Raw genomic sequence first — 11393 nt, forward strand, 5'->3', positions numbered from 1 at the left:
GCAGCCTTGCTTTTCTCTTGTCTCTCTCTTGCATTCATACTGCTAAACCAGTTTCTATCTTGCTACCTCAGGGCAGGCCTGGTCAAAACTGAGCTGTAGACATCCTCTTCCATTCAGTCTCTTCTTCTTCATCTGGTCAGTAGAGGGTGAACAGATTGAGGGATGCAGCTTTGAACTTAGACTAGGAGAAAAGGATGGGATGGGTCCCCAGTTAGAATGCCAACCTTGGCTCATCAGATTCTTCTGGTTGAATTCAGAGACATGTGTTGTGTTTATAGTAAATTGTTCCTTTGCTTCCTTTTGTCTGATGCTTTGTATGTGCAGCTCTATTGGGAAGTGGGGAGAAATTATCTTGCTCTCCTGTTAATAGCCCTTTAATCATGTCATTGTTTCTAGTGGCATTATCTTTATAATTTTGTAGAAGTATAAGTGGATACTTAGAAAGGCTAATTGACTTGCCTCAAGTCTTAGATTGGGAAATTATGAGCTGGGATTAGGATAGGGTCTACTGGAAGTGGAGTGCTGGAGCTGGCTGGCATCAGCTTTTGAGAGCTCATTATCATCATTTCTTACAACTCGATGTGCAGTGGCATCATATTGATTTCTTGAGATGAGTCATGATTGGAGTATTTACACCATGGAAATGGGAAAATTCTATAAATCAGAGCTCTCTTCCTCCCCACTGGAGAGCTGGTGTTGCTAAACATTTATCAGAAAAACAAAACAAACATTTCCCAGCATACCACTGGGTCTATGTGGCTCCAAAGTCTATATTATTTTCACTATTTTGTGGTTCTTTATATGATTAGCAACACTGGTATTGAAAGAGTTGGGTTTCTACCACTCGGCACGTTTGTATCGCATGTGTTATTTGCAAGATCAGGGATGTATTCCAGGGTGGGCCAAGAAACTGACTTTGGTACCCGGCTGAAACTGGAAAGAAAAACACTTTAGTCTACACGGCCCTTGCACCCAGCCTCCCTGGCTCCATACATGTATGCTGCTTGTGAAAAGGATCAGATAAGTGTGGATAGCTCTGTGTAAACATATCCCCAACTTGTGCTCCACTGATGGAGAGTTATGGGCAGATAGTACTGCTCATTTCACATTTGTAAAACAATAGAACTCATTGTACATGAGGCAGGTAGAGAATATGGAGAGTGTGAGAAGTAACCCAAGTTTAGACCCTGATTGCTAGTTAAATAGCTTAGGGCAAGTAACAACTTTTCTATGCTTTAGTGTTCGTATCTGAAATATGAAGACATTATCATCCTTGGAGTAAAGAATTGGATCCAGTTATATAAATTAAAAATAACTAAATCAGCGCTTGTATTAGACACATACTATATGCTCAGTTAACAATGGCTTTTAAAGGCAGACATAAAAAACTAAATTCTCCTGTAGCTGATGGTTAAAGTTTATGTATCTTGGTAATTTGTAATATATCTGTGTTTATCTCTTTTCCTGATTAGCAAACCCACTTCCAACAAGAACCACATCGGAGTGAAGTTCTAACCCCAACTTCATGTTATCTGTATTAGATAGCAGTAGGGTAGTGGAGACAAGGGGCTCTGACATTCTGTTCAAATTCCACTGATGCTACAAGCTTATTATCTTTGGGTTTCTATATTTGTTTCCTCCTATGTAAAATGGAAACCCTCATAAACTATGAGGGTTAGCTGGGACTTCTGTGTAAGTGCTCAGGACATTACTTGATATCTAGCTCAGTACAATGAAGGTTTGCAGTTTTTGCTACCACTGTTATCACAGATTTTTAAAAGCCTGATGTGGTGATACACACGTTTCGAAACAGTCATATTTTAGAGGTAAGCCTGACTGAGAGGAGAGCATTGGGAAGCAGGTCCAGGGAGGTCCTACTGCTGGGAACTTAAGAATTGTGCAGGTGAGCAGGTGTGAATGAAGACCCCCGCTTCCGACTTCATGACAAAGATGGTTTATGTGCAGTAATTTTATAAAATAAAGGAAGAAAAGCAAGTTTGACTCCACGTGGTCCAGGCTAGGGCTAGGATAAGCAATGTGAAATGCTGGCTCATTTGTTACTATTGATTTATGTTTTGGGTGATGGTGGGTAATTGCTCTTGCTTTGTGTGCCTGCTGTTTCCTAGAAGCTGTGATGCTAACGGGAGGTGGGAGAATTCAATATAGATCAAGATAATTGAAAGCGAGTTTTGCAGAGAGCCAAGTGGTACGGAGCGGCCTCCTCTGTGCTGTTTTCAGTGTGGGAATGCACATTTGCTTATAATTTAATGAAAATGCCCATGAGGACATATGATGCAGTGCCAAATTTTTAGCCTCTTTGAAGAATTTCCTAAGTGTTAGAGACTTTGAAAACAGACTGAAAGGCTTACATAATCACTAATTTGGTTGCAAGGTTCTGCCCGTTTCTGTCAAGCAGGCTACTGCTTTCTCTGGCCCCAACGTGACTTGAGCTAAAGGCAGATTTTTCCAAATTTTTACTGGAAAACGTCAATTGTCTAGTAAAATGCCAGTTGGCCAGTCCAGAGATGTGGCCAACCTTTCATAGAGGCCTCAAATGCTCCTTAAAAATAGTGATGCTATTGAGACTATATTCCTGTACTGGAAACGAGAATATCACAGTTTAGTCAAAACTCTGGGACTATCTTATGATAAATTTACATTCATAAGTGTCAGCTTTTTTATTCACAAACAAAAGCATTGAGCACTAGGCCAATGACAGTCCTCCTTCATGTTCTGATTAAATATACGGTTTTTCTCCCATAACAAAACACATATGCACATGTATTTAATTTCAAGGATTCTGAGTCTCTTAGAACCTTTGGTTAAATTATCATAAGAGTTTCTTGTAATTCTGAGATCGGGGCTAATATATTTTCTTAGGAAAAATTTAATGATTCTTTTCATTTTCCCTGAGTTAGACAATCAAATGGTACAAATTAATTTCATTTCCTTGTTCTCACATCCTGCAAAATCTATTCCAATGGATGTTTGCTTTCATTTTTTAACATTTTCTCTGAAATTATTACTATCAAAGAATGAAGCATTATACATTCTAATAGTGTTATAAGTCTTGCCTTATAAAACAGTGAATTTTGAGCGAAGATGACATGTTGCATAATTTTGCTATGTCTATGCAAAGGGATGGTATAAAACTTTTGGCTTGGGTGAAAGAGGGTATTGTGTAGTACAGTCTCAGTTGTAAATGTTGTTTAATACAAGGAATTTGGTGTCTGCCTTCAGTGTTCTCCTCAGGGGACAAAAATGTCAATTTTCCTTTTAGAAAGGAATTTGTTGGAGAGCATGATGTTTGTGAAAGTAGGGTCTGCTCATCAGTATCCTGGATTCATAGCCCCTTTAGACATGGACGAACCCTGGGTAGGATAGCACTGAGAGTGCTGTTTCCTAATGCCCATGCTGCAGAGTCCCTGTGTGATGGCCTCCCGGCACTTGGGCAGTTACTTTCGATGAACCTGCTCAGCTGTTCAGGGGGTTTCTGCTGGGCCTTGTCACTCTCCTTGACCTCAGCTCACAGTAAGCTGGCTTCTAAGGAGCTTGCTTCAATGCAGGGGCACTGCTAGTTTTGCCAAGCCAGGTGTCAACACCTGGGAAGGGTCAGGCTACCATGAGGCTTTGCGTTTTAGTCAGAGGAATCTTAACATGTGGTGGAATGCCGTGGGTGTTGGATTAGGCATGACTGACTCTTCCTTCTGGCCCCAGGCAGAAGGTCACATGCTTGGAGCAGAGCAGAGGACATTTCCTACTTCTACACTCCAGAGGGTTTCGGTCTTGCCAGAAGAAATTTGAGAGAAGGTCGCAAAGTGGCTGAGGAATTCACTAACACGACATGAGGGCACTTTGCACAGGTGGAGAATGGTAGGTATATTGCAGCCGAGCTGGAATTGGAGTCAAGCCCCTAATTCTTGTCACAACTTTATCTGGTCTTGCATTTTAGAATATTTGTGTTCCCACTGAGTCAAAGACCCAAACTGAAAAATTAACAACTGCTTGAGGATCTGGCTTTAGTTTGAGAAAGTGCAGAGCTTGGTGGTTCAGTCCCCTCAATCTCACATTCTTTTTTTATTGTACTTTAAGTTCTGGGGTATATGTGCAGATCTTGCAGGACTGTTGCATAGGTACACACAGGCCATGGTGGTTTGCTGTCTCCATCCCCCCATCAGCTACATCAGGCATTTCTCCCAGTGGTATCCCTCCCCAATCTCCCCACACCCTGCTGTCCCTCCCCTAGCCCCCCACCCCAGTTGTGATGTTCCCTTCCCCGTGTCCATGTGTTCTTATTGTTCAACACCTACCTATGAGTGAGAACATGCAGTGTTTGGTTTTCTGTTCTTGTGTCAGTTTGCTGAGAATCATCTTTTCCAGTTTCATTCATGTCCCTGCAAAGGACACAAACTCATCAATTTTTATGGCTGCATAGTATTCCTTGGTGTATATGTGCCACATTTTCTTTGTCCAGTCTGTCATCGATGGGCATTTGTGTTGGTTCCAGGTCTTTGCTATTGTGAACAGTGCTGAAATGACCATACTTGTGCATGTGTCATTTGGGTATATACCCAGTAATGGGATTGCTGGGTCAAATAGAATTTATATTTTTAGATTTTCAAGGAATTGCCACACTGTCTTCCACAATGGTTGAACTAATTTACACTCCCACAAGCAGTGTAAAAGTGTTCCTATTTCTCCACATCCTCTCCAGCATCTGTTGTCTCCAGAATTTTTAATGATCACCATTCTAACTGGCATGAGATGGTATCTCAATGTGGTTTTGATTTGCATTTCTCTAATAATCGGTGATGATGAGCATTTTTTCATGTTTGCTGGCCTCATAAATGTCTTGTTTTGAAAAGTATCTGTTCATATCCTTCGTCCACTTTTGAATGGGTTTGTTTTTTTCTCGTAAATCTGCTTTAGTTCTTTGTAGATTCTGGATATCAGCCCTTTGTCAGATGAGTAAACTGCAAACATTTTTTCCCGTTCTGTTGGTTGCCGGTTCACTCTAATGAATGTTTCTTTTGCTGTGCAGAAGCTCTTAAGCTTAATTAGATCCCATTTGTCTATTTTGGCTTTTGTTGCCATTGCTTTAATCTTACATTTGTTAAACTGACCTACTGGTATCCTGTCTAGGATTCTATATTTTCCTATATAAGTTAGGTGTATTTTCAGAGAAATCTAGAGGCTTTGTTAAAACTGGTAGTTTTTTCTTTTTAGGTTGAAATATACACTACCTGAGGGTAGATAACTCATGAATTCTGTTGTCAATTATATTTTTGTCTTTTTAATTAACTCATTTGGAAACAGTATCCTGAGGACCTAAGCCTAAGAATCTTCAAGATGGGAGAGTAGAGTGAGCAAGGATTGAGCACAAGGGCTCTTGTCCTTGGCGTGCAGCTCTGGGAAGCCAGCAGGTGGATATGAGACGTGGCTTGCTGGAAGGGCCCTGGCAGGAACAGATGGCAAAGGTCAGTGACTCCAGTTTTTTCCCCTTACTGTGTAAGAACTGCACTAATATAAAAAACAACAAAAGCAACAACTTAAACAAAAAGGTTTCTGGAGGATATCAGAAAAAATAAGTTATCGACTAAAACAAATTGAGGCAAAAAAAAATTAGACATTGAAAACGTAGGCCAGGTCTTGGGGCACAGGTTGGGGATCTTAGTACGGAAATTCAAACTATAAGGTAATTAAACCAGAGTACTATGACTGAGCCAAGAGATTTGAGGGTGGAAAATACAGACCTGGGCAAATGATGATCCTATTCCTTTTGCCTCTAAGGAGAGAATACACCAGTTATTTAGAAGAAGTCAAGCTCGTCCTGTTGCGTGGCTCCTAAAGACGGTCTCCCCCAGGGCTTCATGCACTAGGCAAAGAATGATGTAGAGGGACGTGTTCTCTGTGGCATCTGCACATAAAAAAGAAATGGGTTTACTAAGGCAACTGAAGAGTCCTTTCCAGAGTCCATGCCCTGATGTGTTCCTGAATGACATAAATTCTGTGGGGAGCACAGCAGCGTGCTTTCAGGGTGTAGGTCTCTGATGGCTTATCTAGCGCTAAAGAGAGTGTTCACGACACACTTCAGCCAATAACGCTGTAGCGTAAGTCTTAGAAACATTACCTTGAGATTCGAATCTCATCTCTGCCACTTCCTAGCTTTCTGATTTGGGGCCTGTCTGTGATTGTCTGACCTCTCTGAGCCTGTTTCCTCATCTAAAAAAAGTAGAGGATTGCCTCATGGGTTTGATTTGAAGATGACAAGTAAAATTGATCCAAAGTGCCGAACACAGTGTCTGCCACGTAAGACACAATACACGAAACACACGACATTGTAATAAAAGCCTCTCATCCCACAAGTAGCCTGCTCCAGAAGAAAAAATGTAGTATGGTGATTTCCAGCCTTGAGTATGAGAAGCCTTTTTGTCATCACGTATTTCCCAGACTCATGCATGACAGTACTTTTACCTTCAGTGCCTCTCATGGAGGAAATGCATGACTGTCACACTTCAAACTGACTTTGTAATTGGCTAATCCTAAGAGCATGCCCACGTACTGGCAAAGGCGTAATGCTATGTGAGGGAGGTGTGTGATTCTCAGGCTTTTCAGCATCACCCAGCGTCCCACCAGGGCTCTGGGGCTCCTGGCTCCACCAGGACTGGATGTTGTCCTGGTGGGTCATGTTGTTGGGCTATACTCCTTGCTCCTGCACCAGCCCCTCTCCTCATCCAGAGCAGAGACTGAGGAGGACGTGGGCCCTGTGCTTCTGAGAGCTGAAGGTCTGATTTTAGGAATGAAAGTTTAATAGGGTCAATGGGGATCTGAATATCCCCAGGGGGGATTCAGCTACTTACAGCCATATGTACTTCGTTGGATATCATTTCCCAATCCCCAGAGTCATGTCCACCCAGAACCTTACTTAGAACGTGACCTTATTTGGAAATAGGGTCTCTGCAGATGGAAGTTAGTGAAATTCCGATGAGGTCATACTGGATCTGTGTGGGCCTATAAGAAAGCCATATAGGCCGGGCGTGGTGGCTCAAGCCTGTAATCCCAGCACTTTGGGAGGCCGAGGCGGGTGGATCACGAGGTCAAGAGATCGAGACCATCCTGGTCAACATGGTGAAACCCCGTCTCTACTAAAAATTACAAAAAATTAGCTGGGCATGGTGGCGCGTGCCTGTAATCCCAGCTACTCAGGAGGCTGAGGCAGGAGAATTGCCTGAACCCAGGGGGCGGAGGTTGCGGTGAGCCGAGATCGCACCATTGCACTCCAGCCTGGGTAACAAGAGCGAAACTCCGTCTCAAAAAAAAAAAAAAAAAAAAAAAAAAGAAAGCCATATAAAGACACAGAGAGACACAGACAGAATGCCACCTGAGGAGTGAGGCGGAGACTGCAGGGATGCACCTGTCAGCCCAGAAACACCAAGGCCTGCCTGCAACCACCACAGGTTAGGAGGGAAGCAAAGAACAGATTTTCTCTCGGACGATCTAGAATGAAAGACTTGGCCAATACCTTAATTTCAAACATACGGCTTCCAGGACTCAGAGAATAACCGTCTGCTCCTTTAAGCTACTCTGTTTGTGGTGCTTAGTTATGGCAGCCCTAGCAGACTAATATACCACCTGTGCTCGTTCTGTCATAGTCCTTATTGATTGCTTTTCCCTTATGATAAAGTAATAAATATCCATCATGGAACTTCTATAAAATACAACCGGGCAAAAAGAAAAAATATATGACCTCTTACTCCACTGCCTGAAGGTAAGAGTTCTAAACATGCTGATCTTCCTTTAACTGTACTTCTGTGTACAAATATGTATGTGAATTATCATTTTAAAACAATTTAGATGATCCAGGTCTGTGCTTCTGCATTTCACTTCTGAGAGGGTAAGAGCAGAAAACACAAACACGTGTAACCCAGTTCTTCTTAATATCTTCAGGTAACGTTCATACCAACTTTCAGTCTTTCCCTATCCCAGAGAGAGTGGCCCATTTGGCAGGGAGGCCCTCCCATTTGGTGGATGGATGCTGACAGCTGTCTGGTGAATTTAGCACTTAGCTATAGCTTCTGTTCAACTCCACAGTGCCCGGGAGATATGACAGAATTGGTCGTGTGTACATTCCTTGACAGCCTCAGGATCTGAGGACTCAGTATGTCTTTATCATCAGGTCTGTTTACAGAGAAAAGTCTTCGGAAGGTTTTTCCCTGTGGAACAGAGTTATTTCAAAACAGCATGTGGTGAAAACGTTACATGAGCTTCCAGCAGCCTCCGCACCTGACAGGTTACAGGGAGAAATTGCTGTTGGCAGCCCAGGCTAGCCCCTCGAAGTCCACCTGTTGCTCCCTGGCTCTGTGGCAGTGTTAGCTGTGTCTGCCGCTGATGGCAGAGAGGACAGGAGCGAGACACCAAAGCAGAGTGCAAGTCCTCAGATGGCGAGACTGGCTAGACTCGGCACCCACCTTTCCTCCAACATGAAGGGGTCTGTGTCCTTCCCCCAGTGTGGAGCCAAATGTCTAGTGTTGGCCTGGAGGAGCACTAAGGGGTATAGAGTCTCCACCTGTGAACCCTGAAAATCTAGACAGGTCTCAGTTAATTTAGCGAGTTTATCTTGCCAAGGTTAAGGACGTGTGCCTGTGACACAGCCTCGGGAGTCCTGACGACATGTGTCCAAGGTGGTCAGGGCACAGCTTGGTTTCATACATTGTAGGGAGACAGGAGACATCAGTCAATATGCGTAAGATGCACATTGGTCTAGTCTGGAAAGGTGGGACAACTTGAGGCAAAGATGGGACAACTCCAAGCCGAGCGGAGCAAGGTTTCCCAGGTCATAGGTAGGTAAGACACAAATGGTTGCATTCTTTGGGGCTTCTGATTAGTGTCTCCAAATCAGGCAGTCAGATATTCATTTCTCAGTGAGCAGAGGGGTGACTTTGAATAGAATGGGAGGCAGATTTGCCCTAAACAGTTCCCAGTTTGAGTGATTTTGGGGTCCCGAGATTTATTTGCCTTTCACACAACTTTCCACTACCTAAGGAGACCCCACTACTCTTTGATGTAGGAGCTGTGGATTAATCCTGTGGTTTGTCTGGTGCTAATTATCAGCACAGAGGTGGTGAGCCTGCAGTGCCTGGCCACTCCAGCATGCAGAGGCAGCAGGCCTAGGGGTTTTCCTTCTCTCTCTCTCTCTACTTCTTGCCTCCCTCCTCTCCCTCCCTCCCTTCTTGATTCTGTTCAAATAATTTGAATTATTTGCCAAAATATAAAACTTGGGAGATTTCCTGCCAAAAAAGAGATGGATTCTTTAGTTTGTCTAAAAAAAGCAGAAGACGTGGTGTCACTTGCCTACTTTCCCACATAGCAACTATTGTTCAAAGCTGAGTGGTGGCTCTGTCTTTGGACTGGACCTGTGCTGTCTACCTCTTCACATCCTTGGGCTCAGCCTTTCTGTCATCGCCTGGGCCCCGGGGACATTTTGAGGGTGGCCTGCCTACATGAGCAGAACCTGCTGTGTTCCAAATCATGTCCTCACGTGCCTCCGGCACGCACAGAGGCCTGGAGGCCCTTGCTCTGGTTTCCTTCTATAAATGCATCTCTCACCCTGGGAGTCACACAAGCCACCTGATCTCAGGTTCCTCATGTGGGCAGGAGGACTGGGCTAGATGGAGGTTTTCCAGTTCTTCGTACCCAGGGCAATGCCAAGGCAACCTCACTTGGAACTGGTGGCATAGCACTGGCTGACCATTGGCAGCCTTCTACCCTTGCTTCAGGCAAGAAGGGGGATGCATTGTCGGTAGAAAATTCAAAACTCTCCCAAAACCCAATTCTTTCTGTTACTTTTGATCACTCAGTCACATAATACTCTACCAAAAACTATTTTGCTGGTGTGAGTTCTCAACAATTTCTGTGGCTGCTGCCGAGTTTTCATAAAATATAAACTTAAACATAGCATGGCTTATTAATTATCCTTTTGAAAATGTTGTGATTTACACTGAGGTTTATTTGAAAAGCTCACAGTTACGCAGCTGTCTTGTCACACATGAGCGTTTCCCTGAACACATTTGCTCTTCTGTGTGTTTGTAATTGTGTAGACTCCTTCGAGCGCTCCTGGTGCAATTCCTGTCTCCAGTCCCTGTGGAACTACATTTTCCTGCATTTAAACCGTAGTTTCAAAATAAGTAATAATCGTGCAATGAACAGAGAAAAGAAATAGAATGACACATAAATTTGTGACCACTTAGAATTTTCACTTAAAATTTTAAAACATTGAAACACTATAAAGTGTAAGGTATAATATCTATATTTGTGTGTGTATTTATCTATATATATTCATGTGAGTTTAAATTATGAAATACTAAAATGGAATAATACCTCCAAAACTTGTTTGTTCTTCTTAAAAAATGATTCTTTTAAAACGGAAAAGCAAAGCTAGAAAAAACAAATAGCATTACATCAGCAGTACAATTAGTCATCTAAATTACACTCCTTATAGACACTTCTGTTTTATTTAAATGTACATATTAGCTACTAGAGAGTCATTTATATGAAATATTATATTCCACTGTAACCAAAGAATGTTTCAAAACTGATAGGTAAGTATAAAACTTTTGAATAAATAGCTGTGCTTTTTCTCCCTTTTTGTGCTGTAATATTTATTTTCTCATATTTTAATTTTATTTTCTTATTTAAGAGCATGGTTTTTTTATATATGAAATTCAATGAAAGCAAATTTTCTCTGTTTCCTCTTAGGTCATTATTAGCATTGTTTTCATTCATGATTGTTACTAAAAATGATGTGGCATAGAAGGGCAGGGTGTTAACAAATGACTCATCAACAGAGCCAGGTGCATGGGGTGGGGTTGCTGGGAAGCCCCATGGTGAGGCAGGTGAAGCTGAACTGTTTGGGTAGGAATCAGGAGCGATGCTGGAGACCCCTCGACCTTCCCTTGCACACCTCCTTTGGTGCCTCGAGCTCTTCTGAAGAGCAAAGGAGAGCATCCCTGCCCTTGGAGACATTCTGCAAATATTAGAGCCCCCTTCCAGGTATGACCTGACCGCATCTGAGTCTTGCTACCTCCACCTGCATCAAAGCCGCCATCACTCCTCTCTGCAAAAATTTCCAGACTGGTTTTCTGCTTCCACTCTTGCCCCCCATGGCAGCTGGAATAATGTTAAAAGTGAGTCACATTTGTTCACCTCCTGCCTCAACACCTTTGAAGGGCTGCATCCCTTCACGCTGGGAGCAAATGCCTGCATCTTACCTTGGCCGCCAGCCCCCTGCCTGTCTTGGGCACGTCACCTCTACCCTGGGCTCTGTGCTGTCACTCCAGTGCACCAAGCTCATGTGTGCCTTAGGGCATGGCACTTCTATTTCCTCTACCCAGACT

The 11393-nt window shown here is 43.0% G+C and overlaps 1 long non-coding RNA gene across 1 annotated transcript in view; it reads left to right on the forward strand.

The window, feature by feature from the left end:
- The window catches only part of LOC103789178 (uncharacterized), a 42547-nt gene extending 37076 nt beyond the window's left edge, over positions 1-5471 (forward strand). The window contains exons 2-3 of the long non-coding RNA XR_004737131.3: positions 3718-3873; positions 5317-5471. This is a non-coding gene — a long non-coding RNA (uncharacterized LOC103789178). The remainder of the gene's footprint in view (positions 1-3717; positions 3874-5316) is intronic.
- Positions 5472-11393: the final 5922 nt, after the last annotated feature.

This window comes from Callithrix jacchus, chromosome 19 (assembly GCF_049354715.1).
Source record: "Callithrix jacchus isolate 240 chromosome 19, calJac240_pri, whole genome shotgun sequence".
Taxonomy (NCBI): domain Eukaryota; kingdom Metazoa; phylum Chordata; class Mammalia; order Primates; family Cebidae; genus Callithrix; species Callithrix jacchus.